Source organism: Podarcis gaigeae (genome assembly GCF_964106915.1).
Source record: "Podarcis gaigeae genome assembly, chromosome: 2".
Classification (NCBI taxonomy): domain Eukaryota; kingdom Metazoa; phylum Chordata; class Lepidosauria; order Squamata; family Lacertidae; genus Podarcis; species Podarcis gaigeae.
In genome coordinates, this window is record NC_139679.1 from 26,569,340 (window position 1) to 26,591,207 (window position 21,868).

The 21,868-nt window shown below is 42.4% G+C and overlaps 1 protein-coding gene across 2 annotated transcripts in view; it reads left to right on the plus strand.

Moving 5' to 3' along the window:
* The first annotated feature begins 2,720 nt into the window (after positions 1-2,720).
* KCNJ16 (potassium inwardly rectifying channel subfamily J member 16) overlaps positions 2,721-21,868 on the plus strand; it is a 43,044-nt gene continuing 23,896 nt past the window's right edge. Inside the window, exon 1 of one of the 2 annotated variants that reach the window (XM_083727674.1) lies at positions 2,721-2,796. The gene's annotated coding sequence lies outside the window, so the exon portion shown is untranslated. Of the gene's footprint in view, positions 2,797-18,477; positions 18,545-21,868 lie in introns of those variants that run through there. The other variant, XM_083727675.1, reaches the window with a different exon arrangement.

Genomic DNA, 21,868 nt, shown 5'->3' on the forward strand with positions numbered 1-21,868 from the left:
GAGTGGCCTGTCAGTTGAATCTTAACTTCAACTCTAGGGATATCAAAGCATTCTCCATTGCACCTGAGTGGAGCTCAGGGGGTGCATGAAAGGCTGTGTGGCACACAGTGCTCTCAAACCCAACGAAGTTGAAATGACAGGAGGCTCAGAGACTGCGATTTCATCATCATCAATTTATTTGTATGCCGCCTTTCCATAGTTGAAACTGTGCTCAAGGCGGCTTACAACATGACAAGATTTACATAATTACAAACATAACAGCAGTCATAAACAATAAATAAAACACATAAAAAATACACAACCTAATGGAAACAATTTCCTCATAAATAATAAGATCTAAAACTAAAGATACAACAATAATATCAATAACGGCATCAGCTCTCTCAACAATACTAAAGCATACTCCAGCCCAAGAATCTGTTCAACAGCCTCAGTTTTTGTAGCTGGAGTCAGTCAGCACTCCACTCTCCCAGGCCAGATGGGAAAGGGCCAGTAAGGCAGGGTGCAGGTCTTCCAGGGCTCACAGCCAAGATGGTCTCATTTAAAACAACACAGATAAAAATTAAAAACAATTTAAAAGCAGCAGCCACAGTTCTTGTGAAGCCTCTCAAGCCCTGCCCTAAGTCAGGTGGAAAGAGGCAAGGGCGGGGTCCTTTCATGGGGTGTTGAAGTAAACGAAGCTGAACAGAACCATTTGTTTGTTTGATTATTATCATAACGTTTTAAAGTCATCACAAAATTACCAGTCATTAAAACAGATCAGCTAATGACAAATATAATACACATTCTAATAGGGCTATCATACGCATAATCATAGGCATGATTTATAATTTTTGTTTTGGGTTTTGGTGGGAGGGCGGTACCTTGAAGCTACGCTGATTTGTCAGTTCTTTGCTTCAATCAGCTAACAATGAAATCCATTCCACCACCATCCTTCCCTTCACTGTAAGGTCCCAGGGTAGACATGAGAAAGAGCATGAATGAGGGGTTGTGTGTTATGTGCAATTTGGAGCAAAGAAGTAACTAGGAGGTCAAGAGAGGGTTGGGAAAAATGTGATGCACACCAAGAGTTTTGCCATGTCAGGAAACATATACAGTAATAACAAGAACCTACAAAAGCAATGGGGACGCAGGTGGTGCTGTGGTCTAAACCACTGAGCCTAGGGCTTGCTGATCGGAAGGTCAGCGGTTTGAATCCCCGCGACTGGGTGACCTCCCATTGCTCGGTCCCAGCTCCTGCCAACCTAGCAGTTCAAAAGCACACCAAAAGTGCAAGTAGATTAATGAGTACCGCTCCAGTGGGAAGGTAAACAGCGTTTCTGTGCACTGCTCTGGTTTCACCAGCTGGCCACATGACCCGGAAAAACTGTCTGCGGACAAACGTCAGCTCCCTCGGCCAGTAAAGCTAGATGAGCGCCGCAACCCCAGAGTCATTCGTGACTGGACTTAACTGTCAGGGGTCCTTTACATCTACCTTTATTTGCAAAAGTAATGTAAGATGTTATTCTGCTTTTCCATAAATCCATCAGTAGGCATGGCTGGGATCAGCTGTCTGGGAATGTCTGTCTGGATAAAAACATCTCTATAAGCATATGCTTTAAAACCTGTTTGGTGGAAATAAATATTGTAAATACTTTTATGTGTTTCTAATTATGTTATTTTTTTTATTTACAGTCAAACCTTGGTTCCCAAATGCCTGCATTTTGGACCATTTTGGCTCCTGAACGCTAAAAACCTGGAAGTAAGTGTTCCGTTTTTTGAACATTTTTCGGAAGTTGAACATCTGACGCAGTTCCTGCAGGAAGCTCCTGCAGCCAATTGGAAGCTGCCCCTTGTTTGTCAAACATTTCGGAAGCCGAATGGGCTTCCGGAACAGATTACAGTGCATTCGACAACCAAGGTTTGATTGCATTTTGAAGATTTATATATCACTTCACACCATAGCTGTGGTTCACCATTAATGAGCCATAAACACAAAACGTGCTTAAAATGCTCTTAGCATGTTGGAAAATGTATTGTTTTTAGCAGGTATGCAGTATATATATATATATTTAGGGGTACTCTCATTTTGACTCAAGGAAATCACCATTTTATAGTTCAAATAAATACAATTAATGGACAAAAGTACCAAGGTTCACAAAATGTTTAGGGGTATGCGTACCCCTGTGTCCCCCCCAGGAAAAAAGCACTGGCTGTATGTATGGAGTGTCTGAAGGGTATTGTGTTCCCCCTTCTGGAGCCGCCCTGGCACTAATTAACTGTTCCATTTAATGCACCACCCACCTCCTTAATAGTAGCTTAACCTTTTGCCTGCTCTGGAAATTTCCACTCCAACTTAGGGCAAACAGAGGAAAGAAAGAGGATCAAAAAGAGAACTCTTCTGAGATGACTATTCCCTTTAGTAACTTTTCAATAGGTAACACCAAACCAGGTATTTGTATTATGAATGGTGGTTGGATTTTTGTTTTTCTTGACTCAGGAAATCTTTCTCTTTTTCACGGTTGTTGAAATCCTAGCTTGAATGTGTGCCAGTGACTTTTGTGAATATTTCAGCACACTTTTTTTTAAATGGGATGGGCATGGCGGCAAGCAAACGGGCTGCCTGTCACCTGATTATCAAGATGCCAGGAGCGACCTAAGCAGATTCCTGGAGCTAGATTACAGCTGCAAATTGGGGTAAATGTTTAACTGGGGACTTTGGAGGCTGTGGCTTTGGAGATGTCTGATCCTTAACACAAACCTTGTTTTCTTTTACAGTTTCATGATTGCAGGCATGGAGGTAGCAAAGGGACAATGGTAAGTGGCTTCATATTTGATATCACTGTTCCTGTTACATCTATAAATTTGATGCCGATACCAGTGTTTTCCTGAGTGGCATTCTCTACAAAGAAACAGCAGAACATCAAAACTGTGCCAATATTCTCCCAGGGAAAAGAAGGCAATGTTTTAGAGCAGAGAAAAGGGCAAGCACCTTGACTGACATGAAAAGGTTTTGGAGGGTGTTGTTGATTTGATTTACTTGGCATCTGTGGTGATTTGTCTCTTGGACCAAGTTGGTTGAAAGCTCTGAAGTTGAGCTCTTGCCATTAGGAGGATCTTTCTCACCTGCAAATCGGCTTTGCTCTCACAAGGAAGTTGTTGTAATCGTGGACATTTTATGGTGGGAAACAGACGCATACTGAGGAAACATGCCTCTTAAATACATAGGATTGATTCTGAAGGAATGCGTTTCCTCTATGCACAGATACTCTTGGAGTAAATCAGTTGAGAACTGCTTGAATATGAAATCCACATGGGTTTTTGAAAGGTTCATAATCAGGAGCAAGCAGGAAATCTAATCTAATGCAATGAAAGCAATCATAGAGAATGTGATGTGATGTTAAAACAAGGGCTTCATGTGAGTGAGATCCTAATGGCAATGATAACATTTTCCATATGTGTTCCTCTGTAGGTATTTTTCCATGGGGAAAAATGTTCCATTGCAATGGGCGCCTAATGTTTTCTTTCTTTCTTTCTTTCTTTCTTTCTTTCTTTCTTTCTTTCTTTCTCACTGAGGAGTGGACAGGACAGTTAACAAACCCACACAGGCAAGCCTCAGAGCAGAAACTCTCCTCGAGAAATATTTGTGGAGAGTTAGTGGAGATCCCTATTCCTCAGAGTTACAATTCTTGATTCTCCATCCCTCTTCGCAGAGAAGTCTGAGAATTGTAACTCTGTGAGAGGAATAAGGGCTCCTCATGACACTCCGCACCATTAACAAACCATAGTTCCCGGGATACTTAACAGGGAGGAGCAATGACTCTTTAAAGTGGCATGATACTACTTTATAGTGCAGATGAGGCCTAATTCTAATTTTGCCTGCCTTCTCCTGCCTTCTATGAATGGGTGGCCAGAGATCTTTTGTCACCTGAGCAAGGCCAGTCCTACCATGAGGCAAAGTGATGCAGCTTCCTCAGACGGCAAATTCTGAGGCATGGACAATGACTAGAAAGGTGTACCATGTGGCCTGCCCTGCAGCCCCTAGGCCAGCTTGCTGCCATAGCATTGCTGGTGTACCAGTGAAGTGACCTGAGGTGACCCATCTTGGGTGGCCACAGGGAGCAGGAGATCACAATCTGGCCTCAGTGTCGGCGGCTTCCAACTTGGCTTTGGGTCAGCCAAAGACACAGCCAAAACCAAAGCTAGAGAGAGCAGTAACAACGCCTCCTGGAACATCCAATTTTCACATATGCTCTCAGTGAAAAAGGGGAGTTCCTACAAAGCAGATGCATTGCTACTGGTCTCCTTCCAACCTGGATCTGTGTTGGGAGCCATTAGTGGGACATATTGCCTCAGGCACAGGGCCAGCTTAATATATTTTGGCACCTGAGGCAAACCACAAAATGGCATCCTCTCTCCACCAGGGAAGAAGGGGTGAGTGAAGATCTACCTCAGGAACAAGGGGGCGGGGAGTAAAGCTCTACACTGGAATCTGATGCCTCTGTGGATCCTGCTGCCTGAGGTGGTCTCCTCATCTTTCCTCATGGGTGGACCATCCCTGCTGCCGGTGGTGTGGTGGTTGGGGCTTCTGGGTTACAGAGGAAAGGGTTTTTGGACAGGCCTGAGCCTCAGCACCTCTCTTCTTAAACATGCATTTCAAACTTGAATAGCTCTGTAGGTCAGAAGGGGGGAAAAACTGAACAAAAAGCTATCTGCCCATTTAAAGCAATGTCTTCAACAGTTGTTGTTAAGTTTGAAAAGCCCATTAGGTTTCAGGATCTTCACTCCCATTTGTTCCCTCCTGGGTAATTACTGTTGGTGTGGGAAAATAAGAAAAGTTCTTTGTAGGTCATCACTTGGGAGCTAAGGAGGTCAAGCACAACTCCAAGCTAACATGGTAATCAGCATGATTTTGGGCAAAGTGGGGCAAAAACGCCTTTCTCCTCATGCATTCTTTCTGTTGTGAGCGTGAGCAACACAGAAGATGAGTTCTACTGATAAGAACTTGCCTGCTGTGACAATGACGGCTGAAGCTTTATGCCAAGGATGGATTTGGATAAATCTGCTATGAATTCACAAATAAAACCCACAGGGGTAATTTTGAAAGTAATTTGTCCTTCAAAATCAAAGTAACTGTTAACAGCGAGCTTTTCTCCAGCTCTTTAGAACTCTTAAAAATCAATTAATATAGCTCAACCATCAATCTGTATTCTAGGTGAGTTGTTGCTAAAGATGGTATCATACTTAAACGTGACTTAAGTTAAAGATGGTATCATACTCCTATCATTCATTAGTGCCTTAGATGGGTTCCTATTCTACTCTTTTATGCCTGTTAGCACTCCACTTTCTATGAAAGATACAGGGCAGCAGTGAAAATCATTTCTCTTCTACCTACTTTTCTGAAAGAAAATATTCCTTTAAAGCCAATTCTGTGCATGCTTAGAGCTACTATACAGTGTGACTCTGTCCTGGGCGTGGGAAGGACACCATTCTCTGCAGTGCTTCAGGCTGCAAAATGTCTTAGAGCAGCCCTGCTTTGAAGCGAGAGACTTTTAGTAGGTAGGCTTGACCTTCTAAGTCCTTTTTGTTTCTTCATGGACAATCTCTTTCCTGGGCCACCACAGTCTCACTTCATTCACATTTTCCACTGCAGACAGGGCAAGCTTATAGAAATCTCCTCAGAAGCAGATTGCACTGGTTTCAGTGGTGCTTACTTCCAGAAAATGGGTTTGGGCCAACTTAACATTTTCTGCTGTTGACCTTTCCTCTTTTCCCTATCCGTGATCTGGGATTCACATTTGGCAGAATGAGGTGCTAATTGAGTGGTGAAATAAGAGTGCTGAGGTGATAAAATTGGCTGGATAAGTTCAGGTAGTGGTGGTGGTGGAGGGTGGAATCACATTTTAACATTCTTCATTTTTTTTAAAAAAGGGGGGAAAAAAATAAGAAACTAGTGCAGCAAAAGAACAAACTGGGATAGGACATTTCTCCCTGATTGGTTGGCCTCTTCCTCTCCCATCTTGTAGCAAGCCTAATAGTGGGAAAGCAAGAAAAACAACTTTCTCCATCTGTACTCCAGTCCACTCTATCATCTCAGGAGTCTGCATAGACTAGACTGGTTTCACCTCCCAAGTGATCTGAGCAGAGATTGTGTCACATTTGTGATCCTCTCTGGGTTAAAGTTCACACTTTGGATGCGAACAGAAATGTTTAAAAGCAGTTTCAACTGCCCCATCCTTTTCATCAACATGCACCATAGACCACATTTCTGAACCCAGTTAGGTGGAACCCATTGAATTCAGTGGGTCTTACTTTTGAGGATGTGTCTCTAGGGCTGTTGAGATCCATAGCAATGTCACTTCCAAGAGGCATCTAGGCGAAAGTGCTTTGACCAGCTGTTAACCCAAAGTCTATAAAAACCAGTGATTGTCAATAAAAAGTAGCCTCTGGAGCACTTCTTAATAGATGAGCCGTAGGCGGAACAGTCCATGCCAAAAGAGTGGGATTTCACACTTGCTTGTCTGCCTGGGGGTATATTTAGCAATTTGAATGCTCGTGATTTGATGAACAGTTGCTGCCTCATGAAACAGATGGCTTGCAAAATGATCTCTAGGAAGGCTATATAAGGTCAAACACCAAACGTCCTCTCTCACATTTAATAGCACCGACATGAATGCTGAGTTTGGAAAATGGTGCTTGCAAGGCTGAGGTGCCAAAACTTTCTCAGTTTTGGAAACAATGCAGTCCCGCTCTGGCCTTTTATTTTCAATAGCTTGTTGCCATGTTTTTATCACGCTGTGGTAAGTAGGCTGGATCTGGCATGTGGGTAAGAGATTACCACTTGACCAGACCTGATCTGGGATGCCATTTGTGTACAGAAGCCTCTTTTAGGGGGTGAATTCTCTTCTCTGGGCTTGGATGTGGGAGTCTGCCACATGTCTTCATTCTCTGGTGAAGAACAATTTTCCACCATGTGTTCTGATGAACATGAGAAAATGAAACCATCTTGATATTATTTTTCAAGTTTTAAACTCTTTCTTGCCATCTTCAAATGAAGCTTTCCTGACAAGATGCTCAACTTAAAATAGTCATCTTGATGTAGTCACAAGCAATCTTTCCTCTAGAGGAAATAATCATTCTTGATCAAAAATGTCATTTTTTGAGGGAGGGGGAAAAGTAGAAGGCTCCATCACATAATTTATGAACAGAATCATCTGACACTTGATAGTAACAGAGAATTCTAACTTCTAGTGAAATTACTGGCTGCCAGTAAAAGATAATTCTTATGCAACCATTCCAGCAAAAGAAAAAAGAGAGGGGGGTGCAGGGAGAAAAATGAAATGAAATATTTGGCGTGTTATCTATTAGTCTATTGTACTTACTTGCTTTCTTTCAAAGTAATTGTGCAATAATGATAGTTCAGTAGGTGTCATGCGTTGATGGTGTTTATTCGCTATGCAAATTAAAATTAAAGTCAACTGAAAAATGGTTCTAAATTGTTGCAATTCTTGTCAATAGACTTGGTCTTCAGGGCTTTGAAATCCTGAATCACAGCTTACGTTCTGGAAATGGGGCTCCCGCAGGACTTGACATGAAATCATAGAATTGTAAAGTTGGAAGGGACCCTGAGGACCATCTAGTCTAACCCCCTGCCATGTAAGTGTCCCATACAGGGATTGAACCAATGACCTTGGCATTTTTAACCCCACGCTGCAACCAACTGAGCTATCCATGCACTGAAGTTCCTTAAAATGAATGGAGATTACGCAGCTGCAACATTTGTTGGGGTCATCCCTTTAACTGGTGGAAAAAATATTGTTAAGGTTGGCAGGCTTTTATGATTACTTCGCTTTTTTATACTTAATAATTTATAGAGGCACCCGCAATGCATGATCCAAATCAGCCTTGTTAAGGGGTCGAGAGATTGAGATACAACAGCTGGCTGTGCTGTGGACAGTCAAAGGGATTTTTAAGGGATTTACTCATTATCATAGAAATCACATACTGTCTTGCCTTTCTCATTTAGTCTGATAGAGGAGGGATCTATTCCTTGCTGCTGCTCTTTCCCTCGGGCAAAAATGCCATTATCATAGCTGTGCCAGTTTCGCTCCTGTTGCTGTGGCAGAGCTGATCGGAATATTTTGCAGCAAAAGAAGCTTCTGCTGAAAGCGTTCACTCTTGTTAAAATAAACAAATGCTGACAGTGTACCCACTTACCCATTTAGAGCACAAAGCAGTAGTTTATTTGACATACACAATGCAGAATTCTTTGCAGTCATCCTCAATAAGCTGCTTTTAATCCAGATATATTCTAGATCTTCAGCCCACAAGAGAGGGTGTGGTTACTGAAAATGTCTTTCGATATCCTCCTCTTGATGAGGTTTCCATGCCTTCCCCATGCCCTCCAACACAATAAAGAAGTAGTGGTTGTGGTTTTGGTGTACACCGCCACCCACAGCAACACTGGGCAGGTATGACTACACCCCCTAAAGCTGGGGCCACCTCCATCTGTTATCAGTGAAGTCAATATGGGCTACTGAGTGGGCACTTCTGGAGAACCACAGCCAGTTGCAGATCTCTAACAATTGAGCCTGCATAATGCATGTTGGGGGGTGAGGGGGAAGGCTTCTTTGCCATGCGAATACATTGCATTTTTACAGAAGCATATAGCAAATTGTATGCATGCCATCTAATGGAAGATGTGGAATGGCTTTTAGATCTGAAATTCTGAGGTCATTCACAAATCTGCTCACAACAAACCTGCTCACAAATCACACAGTAAAGCCAGTGTAAAGGTAAAGGGACCCCTGACCGTTAGGTCCAGTCACGAACGACTCTGGGGTTGCGGCGCTCATCTCGCTTTACTGGCTGAGGGAGCCAGCGTACAGCTTCCGGGTCATGTGGCCAGCATGACTAAGCCACTTCTGGCAAACTAGAGCAATGCACGGAAACACCATTTACCTTCCCGCCGGAGCGGTACCACTTTGATGTGCTTTCGAACTGCTAGGTTGGCAGGAGCTGGGACCGAGCAACAGGAGCTCACCCCGTCGTGGGGATTTGAACCGCGACCTTCTGAATGGCAAGCCCTAGGCTCTGTGGTTTAGACCACAGTGCCACCTGCGCTGTAGTGTTGTGGATAGTATCAAGCTAGGACTGTAGGGACTGAGGTTCAAATCCCTACACTGTCATGAAGTTCACTGAGTGATCTCGGGCCAGTCATTATCTCTATGTCTAATCAACCTCATAGGGCTGTTGTGAAAATACAAATGCCACACCTGCTTTGGCCCTGAGCCGCAGGGTTGACGATATTTCATTAAGTTTCCTAAAGTTTGGACAAAATACCCTATCAGCAAAGCCTCTGTTGAAAAGCAGGGCCATCTTCTTAGCAGCCTCTTTCTCACCACAGATCAACTTATACTTCCACAAATAGAAAGCAGATATACATCACACACATACAATTGCAGAGCAATGCAAATAAGTGAACATGGCTAGTTAACTTAGTGGAAAATTTTCTCTTGATACCAGATACTGCAAATAGGGCAACCGATTGTTAAAACAGATCCCCTGCAACATCTGTCAGTGAAGCTTGTCAAACACATTTCACTCAGAGCTTGAAACAAGGCAATGGAAAATGGGAAGGTTAAACACAGATTAGACCAACCTGCTTTGTGCAATTTAGTCTCCTTGATTGCAGATGTTTACCTTACCATAACAATCACATCAGTTTAATAAAGCTCATTCATATGAACATAATTTATATTTTGAGCCGGGTGATGCTCATATTAATATTTTTAGTTAGGCCATGCTTTTCATTGGAAAACTCCTTCCTAGCTATTCTCATTTCTTCTTATCTATGGCGTTTAATTTCAATAAGTAAGAAATCACTATCCACCCACCTGGTCTATACTGAAGCTGAGTATATACCGATGGAAAAGTGGCTCCCCATTCATGTTAATGAATAACATTTATACAATGTGGATTAGCTCTGAAGGCTAGAATGACCATATTAATATGGAGGTGCTGCTACTGTAAAGAAAGATATCTCAGCTTCAAGATACCTAGTGGCTTTGATAGCTTGAAGTATTTTTCACCAGTTGCGACAGGTGTGCCAGTTGAAATCCTTCAAAGACATAAATTGCCAGGCCTCTGTTATCTGTGCTCAGGGAGCTTCTTGTTTAGATTATTTCAGGGCGTGTTGTATATAGGACTGTCTCTGAAGACTGGAAATGTTAGAATATGTCAGCACAATAATAAACTGGGCCCAAGTGTTTGGCGCATGTCACTCTAGTTTTGGAACAGCTACCTCATCTGCCAGTCCATTTCTGGACAAAATTAAGAACACTGGACTTTTTTTAACCTAAGGAGGTTGGAAGCAGGATACCTTAACATCTGCTTCTTCCCACATGAATCTGCTCAGTTACTGAGATCAACCTCAGAGGCCCTGCTTGGTGTCCCTACTCCCTACCAGCCCCTCCATCTGGAGTAAGGCAGAGAGGGGACCTTTTCAGTTGTGGTTCATAGGAATTTAGGCCTTTGGTCTATCTATCTCAGTATTGTCTACAGTGACTAGCAGGTTTCCACACATGGAGTCTCTCCTAGGATCTCCTGCATGCAGGGCAGATTTTCTGCCCGTGAGCTATGGTTTCACACAGGCATCTGATTGGACATTCTGATAAAAAAGGATGCTATATGGGCCTTTGGTTTGATCCAGAATACTTTTATTGTATTATGATCACCTATGGCCCTCTCCCTGAAGGAGCGTCTCCACCCCCATCATTCAGCCCAGACACTAAGGTCCAGCTCCAAGGGCCTTATGGTTGCTCCCTCACTACGAGAACTGAGGTTACAGGGAACCAGGCAGAGGGCCTTCTCGGTAGTGGCACCTGCCCTGTGGAATGCCCTCTTATCAGATGTCAAGGAAATAAACAACTATCTGACTTTTAGAAGACATCTGAAGGCAGCCCTGTTTAGGGAAGTTTTTAATGACTGATGTTTGATTGTGTTTTTAATATTCTGTGTTTTTAATATTCTTTTGGAAGCCACCCAGATGGGCGGGGTATAAACAATAAATTATTATTATTATTATTATTATTATTATTATTATTATTATTCAGTCATTCAAGGTTTAATCATTTTTGGAACTCCTCCCCAGTAAGGACACTGTCCATATTTCTTCTTTTCGGGTATCAGGTGAAAACATTTTAATTTGCTCGGGGTTTCTTGAGTTTTTTCCCCTTTTTGTCTTTTAGCTATTTAGGCTAAAAGGATTGCTGAGGATGAAACAATGTTTTTAGATTCACTGTTGCTCATCAGCTTCTCAGCATGTGATAAGCTTTCATTCTCCAACTGTGAAGGCCTCTCTTTTCCAGTCTCTAAAGAGATCTGCACATAATAATGTATGTGTCGATGTTGTGCTTATCGTGGCTTGCTTGCTATTATGGTGCTGAAAGGATAGCGCCTACTCCTAAAATCTGTCAGGGTATAGATCGGGAGTAGCTAAATATCCTGCTTATTTGTTGATAGAACTAAATGGAGCCTGCATTATAGCTCCAGAGGAGTTAATGTTACTTTATACATTCTTATGCCAATTTGTTTTTTTGGGGGGCATCTGAGGACATAGCCTTGCCTAATATGTTGCAATATTTGGTTAGAGAATGCTGCTTCACCTATATAAGAGCAAAAGTTCCCAGAAGTTTCTTGGTAAAGCATGTATGCATTATTTAAAATTCAATGAAACAAAGGTGCAGTTGTTTCAGGAACAAAATCTGCTATGATCTTTCCCTGTCGTGGGCTTTGATTCAAAAGGCCAATGTATTTGTTAAGAAAAATAATAATGTACAGTGCTACCTCTGGTTAAGAACTTAATTCGTTCTGGAGGTCCATTCTTAACCTGAAACTCTTCTTAACCTGAGGTACCACTTTAGCTAATGGGGCATCCTGCTGCCGCCACTCCGCCGTACGATTTCTGTTCTCATCCTGAAGCAAAGTTCTTAACCCGAGGTACTATTTCTGGGTTAGCAGAGTCTATAACCTGAAGCATCTGTAACCTGAGGTACCACTGGGATGTAAACTTCTTGGGCCTGCACCACTTTAGAATGAGGAAGAAGGATTTGCTCCTGCAAATCAAAAATAGCCTCTTCCTTTTTTGCTAGCTTTTCATGGGTAAGCTTTTGCACACTGTTTTAACATTCAGCATTTAAACATGCAGTTTCAGTAATATCAGAATTAATTCTGTCACCTGCATGTCATCATTCAAATTAGCACTGCCAATGTATAGTTAGTGTGGGGACCCTGTGGCCCTCCAGATGTTGTGGTATCCCTGACCATTGGCCACGAGGGCTGGGGCTGATTGGTGATGGTGTCCAACAAGTCCAACAAGTCCAACAAGTACTGTTCCTTCCCAATGTACAGCACTACTAAGATCTGTTGACTTTTTGGTGGCTGGATTAGGCCTTAATATTTTACTGGGAAATTAAGCTAAAAAAAGCTCACCGCCAACAGAATGTAAATGACAAAGTGGTCATGCAAATAAGTCTGTAAAGTTTAAAAATAATGCGTGTAAAAATAGGAACACAAGTAATATGAAAGGTTAGGATCTAATTAATTTATACAAAAGACCTCAGTAGTGTCTACATATATTGGTGTTGTTTGTGCTAATCTTTTTCCAAAGCTGTTGAACAGAAATAGCCTATTATGCAACTCAATGGAAAGCCGTTCCATCTCACTGAACATATAAAATGTTCCATCCTTCACCCCTTCTTGGTTTTTTAGCTGTTGACACTGTTCACCTGAGAATATGCTACATCTTTATCCCTTTGTGGTTGCATCTACCAAGCCTTTGACCACAGAACTGAATTGATAATATTTGTGCATTAATACAGTTATCCTTTCCCAGGTGTTAATCTCTGCTAGAGGCTGTAGGCTGATAAATGATTTGGGCAAAATGAATGCCAACGCCTACACTTGGCATAAATAGAAAGCAAATTGACATTAGATTTTAGGTGTTAAATGTCAATAACATTTCACCCCTTCACAATCCACAGTGTGTACACACCAAGTTTCGACTGACTGATAATAAAATTGCGCAGATAGAAAAGGCAATCAAACCCATTGTTTACAAGGCTGCTACAACAGAATGATGAATAGGAGATGTGAGCTGGGAGTTTTATTTAATGAGATCAGTGAGTCCTTGGACATGGAGAAAAAAACCAAACGCAGTGGGATGTGTGTGACCACATGATGCTGTTATCCTTGAATGATGCACTTGAATCCTGAGCTAAAGTAGCAGTGATTTTTCATGCATGTTGTAGCTTAAGGAGAGGTGGACAGAGGCACCAATTCAACAAATGGGACTTACTCATAGTTATCTGCTGAACTTGAATTCTACCCTGCCTGAAAAGAATAGCCGAGGTGGAAAACAACAACAGGAAACCCACAAAATATCATAAAATGACAATATAGTACAGAATAAAAATAGTTAAAAGGAGACTGGCAAAACATCAATCAAAACAACTAACTAAAATCAATTTTGACAGAAGCTTAAGGGCAACAGGCCTGGCGTTTTTTAAAAAGTATTAGACAGCAAATTAGAAATGGACCTTCTTTGGGCACAGAGTTCTAGAGCCTGCAAATAGCTGTTGAGAAGGTTGGAGAATGAGCTCAGCTGCATATGGAATCACAGAAAAGGCAGGGGGGTGTCAGTAATAACCACAATCTGTTCATCAATTAAAGGTCACCTAGATGGTAGTTGTTGTTGTTATTATTATTATTATTATTATTATTAACCTCTGGTATCAAAAGGAGGCCAATTATACCTATGGCTCTTTTACCAATCCAGGTTTTCTTCCTTCCTTGAGAAAAAGGAACACAGTTTGAATGAAAGACAAATAAATGGCAGTGCCTTTTCCTTCCCTTCGGAAGGAAAATGACAGGAAGATAGTTATTTGGATCAAGGGAAGAAACAGTTTGTTTCCCTATGTTTTGAGAACTTTCTTAAGTTGTGCATGTGGGGTTTGTTTTGTTTTGTTTTGGTTACCTGTTACACTGAGAGAGAAAAATAAAACGAAGCCAAGTTAAAATTTGTTATATATTACAGCCATCCCCAGAGTCTCACAGTCCTTTCTTCTCAGGTGAAATCTTGGATTAAAATGGCCATCGTAAGGATTTTTAAAATAGGTATTAAATAAGCCTGCCTGACTCATCATAGGTATGGAGTGGACACATGGGCATGCAAAATTGCTTATTTTGGAAGACATTTTAAGGCTTAGCCAAATTTTTCAGAGCAATGACGAATACAGGCGATTCTCCACCCCCCATTCATTTAAACGTTGAAACAATAAATTTGAAATGACCGGTGGCAGCAACTTTGTAACGAATGCCACTGATCCAAACCTATAATCAACTGAAAATGTTATCCCCTTTAACATCTGAACAACAGGTTCTGAGTGAACATGAACCTGATACTCCCTGCTTGTCTTAGGAGTGTTTTTATCACCTGATCATTCCTGAAGCCTAGACATTGAGGAATCCATCTCTGACAACCTTATTCACTTGCTGCTGAAGCTGGCAGAGATCACTTCTGCTAATAGTATTCAGTTCTTCTGCTTGTCTAAGCCAAAGGTCTTTCAAACATTAGCCCCATCTTCTGGCGCCGACACTTTCAGAGGCGTACACCCCGTGCAAGGCAGCTTGTGAAAATTAAAACCACAATGAAATGTATCAATAAAGTACAGGCAGGCAGGACAGATCGAAATAATCATCAGTGCAGACCCTTACCTAAAGCAGTTCAGCAAAAGTCTGCTGGTGTAGGAAAGTCTCCACCAGCTGACAAAAAATGGTGAAAGGGTTGTGGGAACAGCAGAGGACAAGGTGTTCCACTATCTTGGTCTTTCCCCCCCACAAGGCAAATAAATTAAAAACAAGGGGGAGGGGCACTAGGCAAGCCTTCAAGTATTGTGCAATCACAGTAAGTGGACTTACTTACACATTCCTTGTGGGCGGAAGCCTACAAAAAACTAACAAGTACCAACCAGTTGGAACTGTAGAGAACCGGGTTTGAATCCTTGTTCCTATTGTAGGAGGAGAGAAGACGTTATGCCTGAGAATGTATAGACAGTGGTGCTGAAGTTGTTACTTGACATGGGTTTGTTTCTGTTAAGACGGTTATATTATTCACTGTTACATTGTTATGCCTGCTGTTTTACAGACCTTTAACTGTGAATTTTACTACTTAAGTTAACTCAGCGAGGCTGCTCACAGTTTCAATGCATTTTTCATAAACATTTTTTAATATGTTTTGGGTGTTTGGTTGTTTACTTTAAAAATTGAATTAACTTTTATTGTCTGAAGTACTGTTGTGTAATATATTTGCATTGCTCCTGCTTGTTAGGTTTTCATATGCTATACAGTGGTACCTCAGGTTACAAACACCTCGGGTTACAAACACTTCCGGTTACAGACTCCACTAACCCAGAAGTAGTACCTCGGGTTAAGAACTTTACCTCAGGATGAGAACAGAAATTGTGTGGCGGTGGCAGCGGAAGGCCCCATTAGCTAAAGTGGTACCTCAGGTTAAGAATAGATCTCCAGAACGAATTAAGTTCATAACCAGAGGTATCAGTGTGTGTGTGTGTGTGTGTGTGTGTGTGTGTGTGTGTATGAATGAAGATATTTTAGTTTCATTGTGGATCTGAAAGCAGAGAGGTGACAAGGGATGGATTTCTATCTTTCTTTAAGAAGTCCTCAGGAAAATGTACACACACATTTGTTGACATTTCCAATATACAGTGGTACCTCTGATTGCGAACGGGATCCATTCTGGAGGCCCGTTCGCAACATGAAAAGAGTGCAACCCACAGTGGCGCATCTACACATGCACGGGTTGCGACTCGCCGCTTCTGCGCATGCGCATGACGTCATTTTGTGCATCTGTGCATGTGCGAGCAGCAAAACCCAGAAGTAACCCTTTCCAGTACTTCCAGGTCACTGTGGGACGTAACCTGAAAGAACGTAACATGAAGCAAACGTAACATGAGGTATGACTGTATACATTTCATAATTTTGCCCTCCAAGTCATGGAAGGCTGCAAACATAGCACAGGTGAAGTGCCAAAGGGGGCAGGACTTTCCCCCCAAGTGAGTAAACAAAATGTGTGGGAAAGTTTATTATATGGATTTACATGACACGTGCCTCTGACATGGCTTTTTAATGTGAGCCTGCAGTGGAGCTGGCTAAGGGAAGAAAGGGAGGAAGCTGCCTGGAGGCTCATCCTACTGTGCCAGGATACAACATATGAAAAAAGAAGAGAGGGCAAGCAGCTGTTTTCTGGCCACTGAGGGGGAATACAAACTTCAGAGACCCGTCTCCTCTTCCTTCCCATCTTCTATGCCTCTGCACTTTCTCCCTGCAGCTTGAGTTTGCTCCAACATTTTCAGAATCTAGTCCAGTCGCTGTCACTCAACGAACCTCTCTTGCATGCCTTAAGGATCCTGCATTACCTGAGATTATAGGGACAAAATGTTCCATTTGGTGGGTTTACGGCATCCATGAAAAGCTGTGCAAACAGTTTACTCTGGTTTCATGAGGAGGGCTGGGAAGAAGGAAGGATGAAAAGCTGTGAGCGGATCTGAACTGCGACAGACGAATAGTTTAGATTCGTGTTGTTTTGCCAGCACACCCGTAGAGAACCATACTGTGGTGAATAGATTCTATTTATTCAAAATAGAACAGAATAGGAAAGTTGCAAGCAATAGATGAGCCCAATTAACCAAATAAAAAGAGAGCACAGGCAGTGAAGTTTCCTAAGGCAAGAGGGATCAGCTCTCTCCCAACTTTTGGGCACATTTACAAGCTCATCCTGTGGCTCTGCAACAAAGGACTGGGAAGAATTTGTCCTCCTTGCCACACAACCCTTGGGTATGTGAACTTGACTAGAGCCCTGTGGCCCCACCAGGTCAGTGCTCACCCCAGAGGAGCACATGCCAGACCTCCCTCCATTTTGTACCCCTAACCTTTGGTTATAACAATGTCAAATGGCTGCTGCTTGACATGGCTAGAGGCTCTATGGGGAGGTGATGCATTTCCACTACAACTGGGAGATCCTCCAAGTGCCCCCATTTTCTGGGGACTGTCCCGGATTTACAGAAGCCATCTTGGTTTCTGATTTGATCCTGGACTGTCCCGCTTTTCCTTAAGAAGTCCCTATTTTCATCGGAGAAATGTTGGAGGGTATAGTGTTATGTGATCCCTGAAACAAGGAAATAAATAACTATACAGTGGTACCTCTGGTTGTGAATGGGACCCATTCCGGAGGCCCGTTCGCAACATGAGCAGAACGCAATCTGCATCTGCGCGTGCGCTGGTCACAATTTGCCACTTCTGCGCATGCGTGTGACATCATTTTGCGCATCTGTGCAAGCGGCAAAACCTGGAAGTAACCCTTTCTGGTACTTCCGGGTCACTGTGGGACGCAACCTGAAAATGCGGAACCTGAAGCAAACGTAACATGAGGTATGACTGTACAACCTTTAGAAGACATCTGAAGGCAGCTCTGTCTAGAGAAGTTTTTTAATGTTTAATTATGTTTTTAGATATGTTGGAAGCCACCCAGAGTGGCTGGGGCAACCTAGTCAGATGGGCAGGGGTATTGAATAGAATGTCCCTCTATTCATCAGAGAAAACTCAGAAGGTTAATATATTATTATTCCATGTGCTATAGACACTGGCAGCAGAGCACGGGGGGCGGGGGCGGGGGGGACTGACTTCTGGGCTCTGGCTTATGCAAAGTGCCTCTAAACAGTAATCTGACCTTTTTCATGATATAGTTTCCTTGTTCTGAAACTTGCGTCACCAGCTTTCCTTCTTGTTTTTATGTAGCAGCATTTCACTTAAGCAAGTGGGTGATGTATCTTCTTCCTTTCAGCTACCCGAACTGCAGCAATGAATAAAACTGAGTCTGCGCTCCAATGGAGTGGCACGTTTTTAAGGTGGCCTAGGTCTCTTTATCGTTTTCCTTGCTCCGGGGGTTGTTGTTATTATTTCCATTGTGCGGAAGGGAAAATTAGGCTAAGAAGAAGAGTTTGGATTTGATATCCCACTTTATCACTGCCCGAAGGAGTCTCAAAGCGGCTCACATTCTCCTTTCCCTTCCTCCCCCACACCAAACACTCTGTCAGGTGAGTGGGGCTGAGAGACTTCAGAGAAGTGTGACTAGCCCAAGGTCACCCAGCAGCTGCAGGTGGAGGAGCGGAGACGCGAACCCGGTTCCCCAGATTACAAACCCACTGCTCTTAACCACTACACCACACTGGCTCTGCTTCAAGGCATCCGGTATCTGAACCCAGCTGTAGGGTTCACCTGCTGAGCACACTGGTGCTCTTCAAGTCTACTCCTTGAACAGATCATTTTTACATGAATACTTTCAGAGTGTTTCCAGGCATGTGATGTTTGTTTAACAATATGAAAGAGGGAGGGATTGTACCTACTAGCAAAATACAAGGGGGAAAAATCAGTTTGTTTGTCATGCCAGAGACCAGGGCTATGAATTCCCATATGCGTGCTGCAGCAGGTAACATTCATTTTCTCTTCTTACAAGTAATTATTTTATTGTTTCTGTAAATACCGTGAATGTGGCATTCAAGCTGTTTGAATTTGTGTCACAGTGTTAAATACTTACCCTTTGCAAATGAAACGTTTCTCGGGAATCTGGAAAGGCTGTACTTTCTTTATATTTCCTGAAGACATTTACACAGCGTGCCATTAGAAAGAGGAAGCTTAAAAGATGTAAACAGCCTAGGCTGTGATTTTTGCAAAATGAATCCATGTAGTTTGCAAATAGATAAATAGGATAGGCATTCATGAATGGCAAATGCAAAAGAGGCAGCCATTTTAGTCTGGGTGTTTTTTTTAAAAAAATGTTAATGTGGCACTTTAAAGATGAACACATTTATTGTGGCATTTAGTTATTGCATCAGACCTATGCTACAGAAACATATGCACCTTATATTGTTGAGAAATTGAGTTTTCCTTTTCAGGTTGTAGGGTGAATTGGCTGTTGTGTGAACAAACAGTTTAAATTAGATTAGTAAAAAATAGCACTGAGCGCTTAGTTTGTATCCAGTGCTGTTTAACCTTTCTCAGCTGTTGAGCAGAAGTACAACATATATACACCTCTCAGAAAGTATATTTTGAATGCTTACCGGTTTTAGATATAGTTGTGAACTATCGGACACGCAAAACCTGCTTGCTGCTGTATCTACTGGTGTCGTGGGAAAGCATGTTCTCCTTCATAGAGAGCACATGTTGCGGTGGGGTCTGACAGGCCACCCCTCTGTTGCTTGGGCGGGTTAGTATGGATGACCATCTGCAGTGATTGGGCGGTTGGGTTACTGGGCAAATTTTGGTGTTGCCATTTAGGGGGACGGACCAAAGGTTATAAAATCAAGTCACGCAGCACTGACTGGGCTCTTTTGCTGTGTGCATTGGATCACCCGCCCACCCTCCCTAATCTAGGGCTATTGCGTTGACCTTGCTATGCCTGTCATGGGGTCGTCTGCTTTTGGGGCAGGGGCCTGGTAGGAATTTTGTCCATTTGGCTGATTGGCTGGTGCCATTTGGTTTTTGCCTACTGTGTAGCAAATCGTCACAACTTGTAAGGTTGCGGTTAGGCATTGGTTAAAAAAATTGGTTGGTGGAGGGGTAAGGATTGGCGGTGCCTGCCCCTCCAATGCTGCTGCGGAAAGGGAATTCTGTTAAAGGAATCCAGGAGCTTGTCATTCTTTTGTCCATACCCCTGAATGGGGCTTAGGGCCATGCAAGCCCCGGGAACATGCGGGGGGGGGGGGGATGAGGGTCTGGTGCGGTCCGGCTCCATGCTCTCCTAAATATTGTTTCGCCCTTACTGGCTTTCGCTGGAATTCAGAAATCAGTTCTGTCTCTGGGCATGGGGACAGATAGTCACAACCAATGCCTAAGCAACCACTCACATTTATGTTTTTTAATAAAGTTGTGGCCAAAATTATTCCAAAAACCTCAAACAAAAATTATGTGTGAATTGTGAATTTTTTAGGGGTGGCTTGGGGGACCTTGGCACGCAAATTGTGGAGAGTATTTCTACCTGTTTTGCACAATGCTGTGCATGGGTTTAAACACTCTTTATTCAACATCTCCCTCTCTTCTTGACTTTTCTCATGTCATGTTCTAAATGTCCTTGTTTGTCTGGTGACCAACACAGTAATTTTTTGTGAATATTCATAAAGTGTATACAAGTCAATAGAAAGAGAGGCATTTATTAGTTGTAAATTCTAGAACAGTAGCTCTTTTAGCCAAATGAAAAAACAACAACAGACAAACAAAAATGGTCCTGTGGCAAAGTGATTGTGGCGTTTAAGCAATTGCATCAGGCCTACATGATAGAAATAAACACACATAAAATTTTACAGTGCTCTTATTTTGTCCCACTGTGAATTTTGACATCAGAAAATCAACACTAGGAACTCTACTAGGTTGGCCTGTACTGGTTGTTTGATTATATTTTAATTTCAAACATCTGATGGTTTCTCTAGTTGCTACAAGGCACCATGCATTAAATCATCTTGACTTTCATGGTGCCTATAATGGAGAAACTATTCAGTTCCTTTCACACCTGGGCAACACTTCAGCTTCATTCTGCTGCTTTTTGCTCTCGATGAAAACCAGACTGATTTTTCTGCAGTTTCATGAATCTCAACTAGTTCTTTTCAAAGCCAAGCTTTCTGATTGGCTATCCATTTATTCCGTGATAAGTTGTTTCACAGATCAAAGTATGAAAACAGTATTCTGCCTGTTTGTTTTAGACTTTAGGTTAATGTGAGAGGGTCCTCCATATTTTTTTGTGTTAGAGGAAAGGGTACGAGGCAGCTGTTCTCTATTCATTCCTCCCCTCCAGACAGTTCATGAATAAATGTTCTTTTCAATGCAATATTTGGACTGTCTCTCATTTTATTTATGTGGGAGCAAAAGGGTGGCGCAGTTTCCATAGCAATAATCCAAAATGGAATTGGAACCTTTTGAGCAACTTGTGGAATGTGGTTGTACAGGTGTTGCAACAGCTCTAAGTATTTTAATTACTATGAAAAATAGCACTGCCAGAGCAGCTGCCGGTGATTTATAGAGTCTCTCCTGATGGGACAATGCTATTTCTGTAAGGGTGGCAATTCTTAATGGGACTCAAAGTGTTTGGTAAAATAATTTATAATGAATGACTGCTTTTGGACTTGGTTTTAAGTCAAGCCAGAATACCTAATAGTTGGAGTTATGGATGAGGACAATGGACTCCAACCAATGTTTATGAAAGCTGAATTGTAGGGTCCAGTACTACAGAGTGGCAAAAACAGCCCCACAGCTTGCCCTAAATGGGGACTTTGGGGACTGAGCCTCTGCATTCTAGCCAATTGCAGGTGGGATATAATCAGACCTCTCTGGCATGCAAGACCCCCTCAAACATCAATAGCAGACCATAGCATATCACTAGAGAACATAATGTGCCATGGCCTGAACTCTTTGTACTGAGAGATGATTAATCTTTACATGGGAGGGGGAGGAACCTGTGGCCCTTCATATTTTGCTCAACTACAACTCCCTCCTACAACTTATGCTGGCCGAGGTTATACACCAAACCTTAGTTTTGCAGTACAGTACATCCACGTCAGGTCAAAGCAAAGGACGAATAATAAAGTTAAATTAACTAACATCTTATTAGGTTTTGAATAAACCACTGGTCTAATCATCAAAGAAAGATACTTTCAACTTGTAACAAGTCTCATTGAGACAATTAAGCCTTTTTGCCTTCTTTTACAGCTGGCTTATTGGTTTTTCCATGTCTCTAGAGCAAGCATCCCCTGCCCACCCCTTT